Consider the following 10,578-nt stretch of genomic DNA (forward strand, 5'->3'; position numbering starts at 1 on the left):
AATGGTCATTATGACCAAATAGTTCTCTTTTTGTTTCATCAGACCAGAGGACATTTCTCCAAAAAGTACGATCTTTGTCCCTATGTGCAGTTGCAAACTGTAGTCTGGCTTTTTTTATGGCGGTTTTGGAACCGTGGCTTCATCCTTGCTGAGCGGACATTCAGGTTATGTCGATATAGGACTCATTTTACTGTGGATATAGATACTTTTGTACCCGTTTCCTCCACCATCTTCACAAGGTCCTTTGCTGTTCTGGGATTGATTTGCACTTTTCGCACAAGTACGTTCATCTCTAGGAGACAGAACGTGTCTCCTTCCTGAGCGGTATGACGGCTGCGTGGTCCCATGGTGTTTATACTTGCGTACTTGTGGAGGTCTACATTTTTTTCGGAAGTCTTGGCTGATTTCTTTTGATATTCTCATGTCAAGCAAAGAGGCACTGAGTTTGAAGGTAGGCCTTGAAATACATCCACAGGTACACCTCCAATTGACTCAAATGATGTCAATTACCCTATCAGAAGCTTCTAAAGCCAAGACATAATTTCTGAAATTTTCCATGCTCTTTAAAGGCACAGTCAACTTAGTGTATGTTAACTTCTGACCCACTGAATTGTGATACAGTGAATTATAAGTAAACTAATCTGTCTAAACAATTGTTGGAAAAATTACTTGTGTCATGCACAAAGTAGATGTCCTAATGGACTTGACAAAACTATAATTTGTTAACAAGAAATTTGTGGAGTGGTTGAAAAACTAGTTTTAATGAGTCCAACCTAAGTGTATGTAAACTTCAGACTTCAACTGTAGGTCCTGGATGGCAGGAAGCTTGGCCCCAGTGATGTACTGGGCCGTACGCACCACCCTCTGTAGCACCTTATGGTTAGATGCCGAGCAGTTGCCATACCAGGCATTGATGCAACCGGTCAGGATGCTCTTGATGGTGCAGCTACAGAACTTTTCAGTCTCCTGAGGGGAAAAAGGTGTTGTCGTGCCCTCTTTGCGACTGTCTTGGTGTGTTTGGACCATGATAGTTCATTGGTGATGTGGACACCAAGGAACTTGAAACTCTTTACCCGCTCCACTACAGCCCTGTCGATGTGAATGTGACTTCTTCAGGATCGGTGTCCCGTCCGCGGGATGGTTGAGATAACTTAGGCTAATGTGATTAGCTTGAGATTGAAAGAAACAAAAGAAAATAAGAACATAGACATGTCTGATATGGGCAGAAATCTTAAATTCTTGTCATCTCACTGCACTGTCCAATTTACAGTAGCTATTACAGTGAAAGAATAACATGCTATTGTTTGAGGAGAATGCACAATTATGAACCTGAAATGTATGAATAATCCAATTAGGCACATTTGGGCAGTCTTGATACATTTTGAATAGATATGCAATGGTTCATTGGATCACCAAAACTTTGTACATACAGTGCTTCCATCTAGTGGCCAAAGTCTAAATTGCGCATGGGCTAGAATAAATCATTTTGGCCTTTCTCTTGCATTTCTAAGATGATTGTTCTAAAAATAAACAGTTGTTTTTTTCTTTGTATTATCTTTTACCAGATCTAATGTGTTATATTCTCCTACATTACTTTCACATTTCCACAAACTTCAAAGTGTTTCCTTTCAAATGGTACCAAGAAAATGCAAATCCTTTCTTCAGGTCCTGAGCTACAGGCAGTTAGATTTGGGCTATGTCATTTTAGGCTAAAATTGACCCACCATTTCCTGTAGTCCACGATCAGCTCCTTTGTCTTGCTTACACTGAGGGAGAGGTTGTTGTCCTGGCAAAGACCTGGCACTGCCAGGTCTTTGAGTAACTGTCAGTGACTGACATAACAGGAGAGAAACTGTTGATGCACAACTAAATTTCAAAATTGCCCCTTGTGTATTCTACTATTCTAATGCCCCGTACACATCGTGATGTATTTTGGGAGACTACAAAAAAAAAAAAAAAAAAAACTTTCATTCAATATAGGAGAAACATTTTGTTCAGGTTACAATAAAACATGATTTGTTTAGTAACTTTTTCCTCAACTTGTTTCTCTAACTTTCTAGCAAGTCAAACTAGCTTACAGAGCATTACCATCACAATAAACTAAAACGGGAGGCAACATTCATATAATTGGCTTAAATCACCCATGCAGTCTATTTCATTTAATCTTTAAATCATCACTGTGTCTAATAAATCACAGTGTGTATATTTCATGAATATCCACTACCGTTCAAAAGTTTGGGGTCACTTAGAAATGTCCTTGTTTTTTAAAGAAAAGCACATTTTTTTGCACATTAAAATAACATCAAATTGATCAGAAATACAGTGTAGACATTGTTAATATTGTAAATGACTGCTGTAGCTGTAAACGGCTGATTTTTAATGGAATATCTACATAGGAGTACAGAGGCCCAATATCAGCAACCATCACTCCTGTGTTCCAATGGCACGTTGTGTTAGCTAATACAAGTTTCTCATTTTAAAAGGCTAATTGATCATTAGAAAACCCTTTTGCAATTATTTAGCACAGCTGAAAACTGTTGTACTGATTAAAGAAGCAATAAAACTGGCCTTTAGTCTAGTTGAGAATCTGGAGCATCAGCATTTGTGGGTTCGATTACAGGCTCAAAATGGCCAGAAACAAATAACTTTCTTCTGAAACTCGTTAGTCTATTCTTGTTCTGAGAAATGAAGGCTATTCCATGAGAGAAATTGCCAAGAAACTGAAGATCTCGTAAAACGCTGTGTACTACTCCCTTCACAGAACAGCACAAACTGGCTCTAACCAGAATAGAAAGCCTTCAATCGCAAGGAGCGCTGCGATACCACTCCGTTGCGGAGGGTCCCCGTTGAAATGAATGACATCCGGTGAAACGCAACAGACTGCTCAGATGTCAGGTGAATAAGGCATAATGTGAATGAGGTATAAGGCTATTTACCTGGGTTATCAACCCCAGTCTGAATGACATCATCCACTGTAAATCCACTTGGAGTTTCCTTGTCCCGCAAGTTGGCGTACATCTCTGGAGTGAGCACCTTGGCCATGTGGTTGTTATGCTGGCTGAGGTCGGGGTACTCCTGCTCCGCGGAGTAGTTCATCTTCAGCTTGTTACCGAAAGGCATGATTTCTTTCACCTTTGAGCAAGGATGAAACAATGTAATGTTAGTGGACGAAATACAGCAAATCAAATACCTTACACAGTTTAATACGAAAAGGTTAAAATATTTTTTTATACTGCATGAATTGTGACGCAGTGGTAGGCTATTTAGGTGTCACAGTATTGCTTCCGCCCCTCTCCTCGCCCCTACCTGGGCTCGAACCAGGGACCCTCTGCACACATCAACAACAGCCACCCACGAAGCATCGTTACCCATCGCTCCACAAAAACCACGGCCCTTGCAGAGCAAGGGGAACAACTACTTCAAGATCTCAGAGCGAGTGACGTCACCGATTGAAACGCTATTAGCGCGCACCACCGCTAACTAGCTAGCCATTTCACATCGGTTACATAGGCACCCCCAGTTCAAAGAAATAGCAAAAATTACAGCATTTGCATCCCCATTCCTAAAGCCTCATGTCCATCAGATGCATCAAACTCAGTCATTCATTGTCACTGGAGCAGTCTGCAATGGTACGTTGGGGATGCTGTGTTCTGTGTACCGCATGCACATTTTCAACTCGTGCGTTGCTTTACGTTGTGGTGATACAAACAGTAGTACACACACACAGACTCCAACTAGCTAGATTTGAGCTAGTTGAAAAGCGAAGCAAATGTGCGTTAGGTACGGCAAATGCGGGCTAGACATCCCTTCCGGCAAAACAAAACTCATATGCATCTGGTGGACATCAGCGTCAGGTCCCCAAAACAGACATGCTACTTTCCCTTATGGTATTATTTACAACGTGTGCAACCAATGTGTCACAGATCAATCAAAACCTGTGGGTTTGATGCTTTGTGTGTCAGAGTATACAGCAATTCTTGACACCTCTGCAGACTGCTGCCTGGAGAAAGGTTGGTGTAATGGTTTCTAAGGTTTGTTTGCTTTTTTCTCTGTGTGTGTGTGTGTGTGTGTGTGTGTGTGTGTGCGTGCGTGCGTGCGTGCGTGCGTGTGTGTTTTTTTAATACTAGTTAATTATTTTTATATTTATTTCACAGTTTGCAGAGAATGATTGTAGAGGAAGTGGCGCAAACTGAGAGACAACCACATCAAGGGGCAGAGAAGGAGAGCAGTATGAGTGAGGCAGCAGCTACAAACCATAGGCCATAGCGGTTTAGCCATATCATTTATTTTAATAAGCCATTCGTTAAGGTGATGGCAAGAAGCTTTCTCAGTTTTGGTCTCATTGTAGAATGAAAGATAACTTGTCATCCACCAGCAGAGTTGGGTAGGTTACTTTCTAAATGTAAAACGTTAGTTACTAGTTAACGGTCCAAAATTGTAATTGTTACTTTTAGATTACTTTCCCCTTAAGAGGCATTAGAAGAATACTAAAATGTATGTTACCAATTGAACGACATCTATTGGATAAATCAATGTTAAAGTTTACATAGCTGGACATATATGGATGTTGCATTTTACTTTATGGGTTGGTTATGTAGGCTTCTTCTAACCCATCGCTTTCTACTACATATAATAATACAATTAAATTAGATCTTTGCAATAAAAAAACAAAGTCTATCAGAATCCCAGACATTCCAGTAAATGCTATACCCGTTGATCGTCAAGACTAGGACTTGGAAATATGGAAGTATAGATTAGCCCAATTTTTTAACCTGATCATAACCCCAAAACTGTCACGTCCTGACCAGTAAAGGGGTCTATTTGTTATTGTAGTTTGGTCAGGACTTGGCAGAGGGTATTTGTTTTCATGGTTTTGTGTATGTGTTTAGATAGAGGGATATTTTGTGTAGAGTGTTTCTGGGGTTTATTGGTATAAGTGTCGATGTAGAGGGGGTATTTGATTTATGTGTTCCGGGGTGTTGGGTATGTTCTTGTGTTTGTATTACTAAGGGGCTGTTCTAGTTTTGTATTTCTGTGTTGGCCTGGTATGACTCTCAATCAGGAACAGCTGTACATCGTTGTTGCTGATTGAGAGTCATACTTAGGTCGCCTGTTTTCACCTGTTAGTTTGTGGGAGATTGTGCTGTGTATAGCTTTGTGCCTTATTGGCCTGTTATTCGTCGTTGTGTTGTGTATACGTGTTTGTTTTGGGTTTTTCCTTCTTTGTCCCAATAAAAGAAGATGAGTGTACATATTCCCGCTGCGTTTTGGTCTCAATCCTACGACTACCGTGACAAAAACGAAGAACTTATTAGCCAGCCCTACTCTGTTGTTTATGATTGTGTTGTCATGGAGGCCTGATTGGGCTCATTGATTCGATTTGAAAAAGAAATGCTGTGCTCATAGAATGGCATGCTTTGAGCACTACTGAAAAGTGCTATTTACATGTGAAAAATGTTCTATAGGCTTATTGTCACGTGTGCACCCTCTCCAGCCTATAGGTCACCAGACTGCGCATTATGGCGCACACCTGTCACCATCGTTACGCGCACCTGCGTGTCATCAGACTCATTTGGATTCCATCACCTCCCTTATACATGTCACTCCCTTTGGTCCCTTATATAGACCGTATTATTGCTTGTCTGTGTGCTGTTAGTGTTTCTTGCTTTGTATTATGTTCCGTTTATTTTATTAAAACACTCACTCCCTGAACTTGCTGACTGACTCTCAGCGCACTCGTTACAGAATAACGCCTCACCTAGGAGAAGCATCAGGGAGTGTTTATTTTTTCGGTGGGAATGAGGTCCGGTCCGGGAGCCGCTACAGGCTCTCATGCCTCAGCCAGATCGCCAGGCTCCCCTGCCTCAGCAGGCTTGTCAGGCTTTCATGCCTTCGCCGGATCGCCAGGCTCCCGTGCCTCAATCGGTCTGTCAGGTTCCTGCGAACCATTTACATTTACATTTAAGTCATTTAGCAGACGCTCTTATCCAGAGCGACTTACAAATTGGTGCATTCACCTTAAGATATCCAGTGGAACAACCACTTTACAATAGTGCATCTAAATCTTTCGGGGGGGGGGGGGTAGAAGGATTACTTTATCCTATCCCAGGTATTCCTTAAAGAGGTGGGGTTTCAGGTGTCTCCGGAAGGTGGTGATTGACTCCGCTGTCCTGGCGTCGTGAGGGAGCTTGTTCCACCATTGGGGTGCCAGAGCAGCGAACAGTTTTGACTGGGCTGAGTGGGAGCTGTGCTTCCTCAGAGGTAGGGAGGCGAGCAGGCCAGAGGTGGATGAACGCAGTGCCCTTGTTTGGGTGTAGGGCCTGATCAGAGCCTGAAGGTACGGAGGTGCCGTTCCCCTCACAGCTCCGTAGGCAAGCAGCATGGACTTGTAGCGGATGCGAGCTTCAACTGGAAGCCAGTGGAGAGAGCGGGGGAGCGGGGTGACGTGAGAGAACTTGGGAAGGTTGAACACCAGACGGGCTGCGGCGTTCTGGATGAGTTGTAGGGGTTTGATGGCACAGGCAGGGAGCCCAGCCAACAGCGAGTTGCAGTAATCCAGACGGGAGATGACAAGTGCCTGGACTAGGACCTGCGCCGCTTCCTGTGTGAGGCAGGGTCGTACTCTGCGAATGTTGTAGAGCATGAACCTACAGGATCGGGTCACCGCCTTGATGTTAGTGGAGAACGACAGGGTGTTGTCCAGGGTCACGCCAAGGTTCTTAGCACTCTGGGAGGAGGACACAAGGGAGTTGTCAACCGTGATGGCGAGATCATGGAACGGGCAGTCCTTCCCTGGGAGGAGGAGCAGCTCCGTCTTGCCGAGGTTCAGCTTGAGGTGGTGAGCCGTCATCCACACTGATATGTCTGCCAGACATGCAGAGATGCGATTCGCCACCTGGTTATCAGAAGGGGGAAAGGAGAAGATTAATTGTGTGTCGTCTGCGTAGCAATGATAGGAGAGACCATGTGAGGATATGACCGAGCCAAGTGACTTGGTGTATAGTGAGAATCGGAGAGGGCCTAGAACAGATCCCTGGGGGACACCAGTGGTGAGAGCACGTGGTGCGGAGACAGACAGCCAGCGACAGGTTCCTGCGCATCAGCAGGGGTGACCGGTCCACTCCTGATCCCCGGGAGTCTCTGCGGCGCTCTAGGTCGCCATGCTCCTGATCCCCGGGATCGTCCCTTTGATTGGCGTCCTGCGGCTGGAACCGAACGTGCCGGGTAGGGGGTACCATTATGTATGCTCTCTCTGTGGCGCTCTAGGTCGCCATGCTCCTGATCCCCGGGATTGTCCCTTTGATTGGCGTCCTGCGGCTGGAGCCGAACGTGCCGGGTAGGGGGTACCATTATGTATGCTCTCTCTGCGGCGCTCTAGGTCGCCATGCTCCTGCGTCTCAGCCGGCTTGACAGGTTTCCTGCTCCTCAGCAGAGGTGACCGGTCCGCTCCTGATCTCCAGGATCGTCATTTTGGTCAGCGTCCTGCGGCTGAAGCCGCGCGTCGGGGAGGGGATACCGTCACGTGTGCTCCCTCTCTGGCCTCAAGGTCACCAGGCTGCTCGTTATGGTGCACACCTGTCACCATCGTTACACACAACTGCGCGTCATCAGACTCACCTGGACTACATCACCTCCCTGATTACCTTCCTTACTTATGTCACTCCCTTTGGTTCCTTCCCCAGGCATTATTGTTTATATTTCATGTCTGTGTGCTGTTAGTGTTTCTTGTATTGTATCATGTTCCGTTTATCTTATTAAAACACTCACTCCCTGAACTTGCTTCCCGACTCTCCGTGCACTCATTAAACCTATTGTTTACCTTTTTGTTTGTGACACTTTGATATCTTGATAATATGCAGCTGTTTAAAGGGCAAATGCACAGATGAAACAATAACAAAACGTTGCCACGCCTCTTTTGGTAAAAAGCTGAGGGATGGTGCTGGAGAAATGTAAACACTATCAGATTAATAGATAAAGCTATGGATGCAAGGACTGACCATCCATGATATCAACATTTTTGTTTTAACCATGTTATGATGCTATAAAGGGTTTGTTTACAAACATTGGACAAAAACAAGCTTATATTTTGGGTTCTCATGGAGTGTGACAGTTGAAGTACGCTTATCAGGCATTTCTAAGTTATAGTCAATGGATATATATATATATACAGATATACAGAACCAGTCAAAAGTTTGGACACACCTACTCATTCAAGGGTTTTTTCTTTTTTTTACTACTTTCTACATTGTAGAATAATAGTGAAGACAAAACTATCAAATAACACATGGAATCATGTAACCAAAAAAGTGTTAAAGAAATCTAAATATATTTCAGATTCTTCAAAGTAGCCACCCTTTGCCTTGATGACAGCTTTGCACACGCTTGGCATTCTCTCAACCAGCTTCACCTGGAATGCTTTTCCAACAGTCTTGAAGCAGTTCCCACATAAGCTGAACACTTGTTGGCTGCTTTTCCTTCACTCCAACTCCAACTCATCCCAAACCATCTCAAATGGGTTGAAGTCAAGTGATTGTCGAGGCCAGGTCATCTGATGCAGCACTCTATAACTCTAGGTCAAATAGCCCTTACACAGCCTGGAGGTGTGTTGAGTCATTATCCTGTTAAAAAACAAATGATACTCCCACTAAGCGCAAACCAGAAGAGCTGGTGTATCGCTGCATAATGCTGTGGTAGGTTAAGTGTTCCTTGAATTCTAAATAAATCACTGACAGTGACACCAGCAAAGCACACCGACACCATCACACCTCATCCTCCATGCTTCACATTGGGAACCATACGGATATCATCCGTTCACCTACTCTGCGTCTCACAAAGACACGGCGGTTGGAACCAAAAATCTCAAATTTGGACTCATCAGACCAAAGGACAGATTTTCACCGGTCTAATGTCCATTGCTCGTGTTCCTTGGTCCAAGCAAGTCTCTTCTTATTATTAGTGTCCTTTAGTAGTTGTTTCTTTGCAGCAATTCAACCATGAAGGCCTGATTCACGCAGTCTCCTCTGAACAATTGATGATGAGATGTGTCTGTTACATGAACTCTGTGAAGCATTTATTTGGGCTGCAATCTGAGGTGCAGTTAACTCTAAAGAACTTATCCTCTGCAGCAGAGGTAAATCTGGGTTTTCCTTTCCTGTGGCGGTCCTCATGAGGGCCAGTTTCATCCCAGCTCTTGATAGTTTTTGCGACTGCACTTGAAGAAACTTTCAAAGTTCTTGAAAATGTCCTCATTGACTGACCTTCATGTCTTAAAGTAATGATGGACTGTCGTTTCTCTGCTTATTTGAGCTGTTCTTGCTGTAATATGGACGTAGCCCTATTTGACAAAAGACCATCTTCTGTATACCACCCCTGCCTTGTCACAACACAGCTGATTGGCTCAAACACATTGAAATAAATTCCACAAATTGACGTTTAACAAGGCGCACCGTTTAATAGAAATGTATTCCAGGTGACAACCTCATGAAGCTGGTTGAGAGAATGCCAAGAGTGTACAAAGCTGTCATCAAGGCAAAAGGAGGCTACTTTGAAGAATCAAAAATATATTTTGATTTCTTTAACACTTTTTGGTTACTACATGATTCAATATGTGTTACTTCACAGTTTTGATAGCTTCACTATTATTCTACAATATAGAAAATAGTAAAAAATAAGAAAAACCCTGGAATGAGTAGGGGTGTCCAAACATTTGACTGGTACTGTATATATATAATTTATACGTCCTAAAATGGATGCAGCAACTACAGGTTGCCCCTTTTAAGTCTATCAAAAGTGTGTGAGTTTGAGCATGTGTCCATTAGGCCTATGGATTTATATTTTTTATCAGCATGTATTAGATTGAGCAATAAAAGCTCCCCTTTTATTCCATAGGCTGGGATCTGCACTTTGCAGCAATTGCAAGAGCCCATTTTTCAATTGCTGTCCATTGGTTTAAAAAAACAATGATTGACAGGCAGCTTACTGTCACGTCCTGACCAGTAAAAGGGGTTATTTGTCATTGTAGTTTGGTCAGGGCGTGGCAGGGGGTGTTTGTTTTGTGTGTTTTGGTTCTATGTTCTCTATTTCTATGTTTATATCTAGTTTCCTATTTCTATGTTGGTTTTTTGGCAATAACCTCCAATTAGAGGCAGCTGGTTGTCGTTGTCTCTAATTGGAGGCCATATTTAGTTGTGTTTGTTTCACTTGTGTTTTGTGGGTGGTTGTTTTCCTGTATAGCCTGTGTTGCCTTACGGAACTGTTTCTTCGGTTTGTTTAAGTGTTATCTTTAAATAAATTAAGAAGATGAGCACTATACCCGCTGCGCCTTGGTCCTATCCTTACGACGCCCATGACACTTACACTTCTTGAATTCAACCATTATTGGGTTCAAATACACATTGATTTGTGAACAGCCATCCACAACCACAAATAGTAAGGCACAAATAGCTAAATGAGAGAGCAGCAGTGTGATTCACACCAATGCGCTTCTACACCTGCATTACTTGCTGTTTGGGGTTTTAGGCTGGATTTCTGTACAGCACTTTGAGATATCAGCTGATGTAAGAAGGGCCATATAAATAC

The sequence above is a fragment of the Salmo trutta genome, chromosome 35 (genome assembly GCF_901001165.1).
Source record: "Salmo trutta chromosome 35, fSalTru1.1, whole genome shotgun sequence".
In the NCBI taxonomy this organism is placed as follows: domain Eukaryota; kingdom Metazoa; phylum Chordata; class Actinopteri; order Salmoniformes; family Salmonidae; genus Salmo; species Salmo trutta.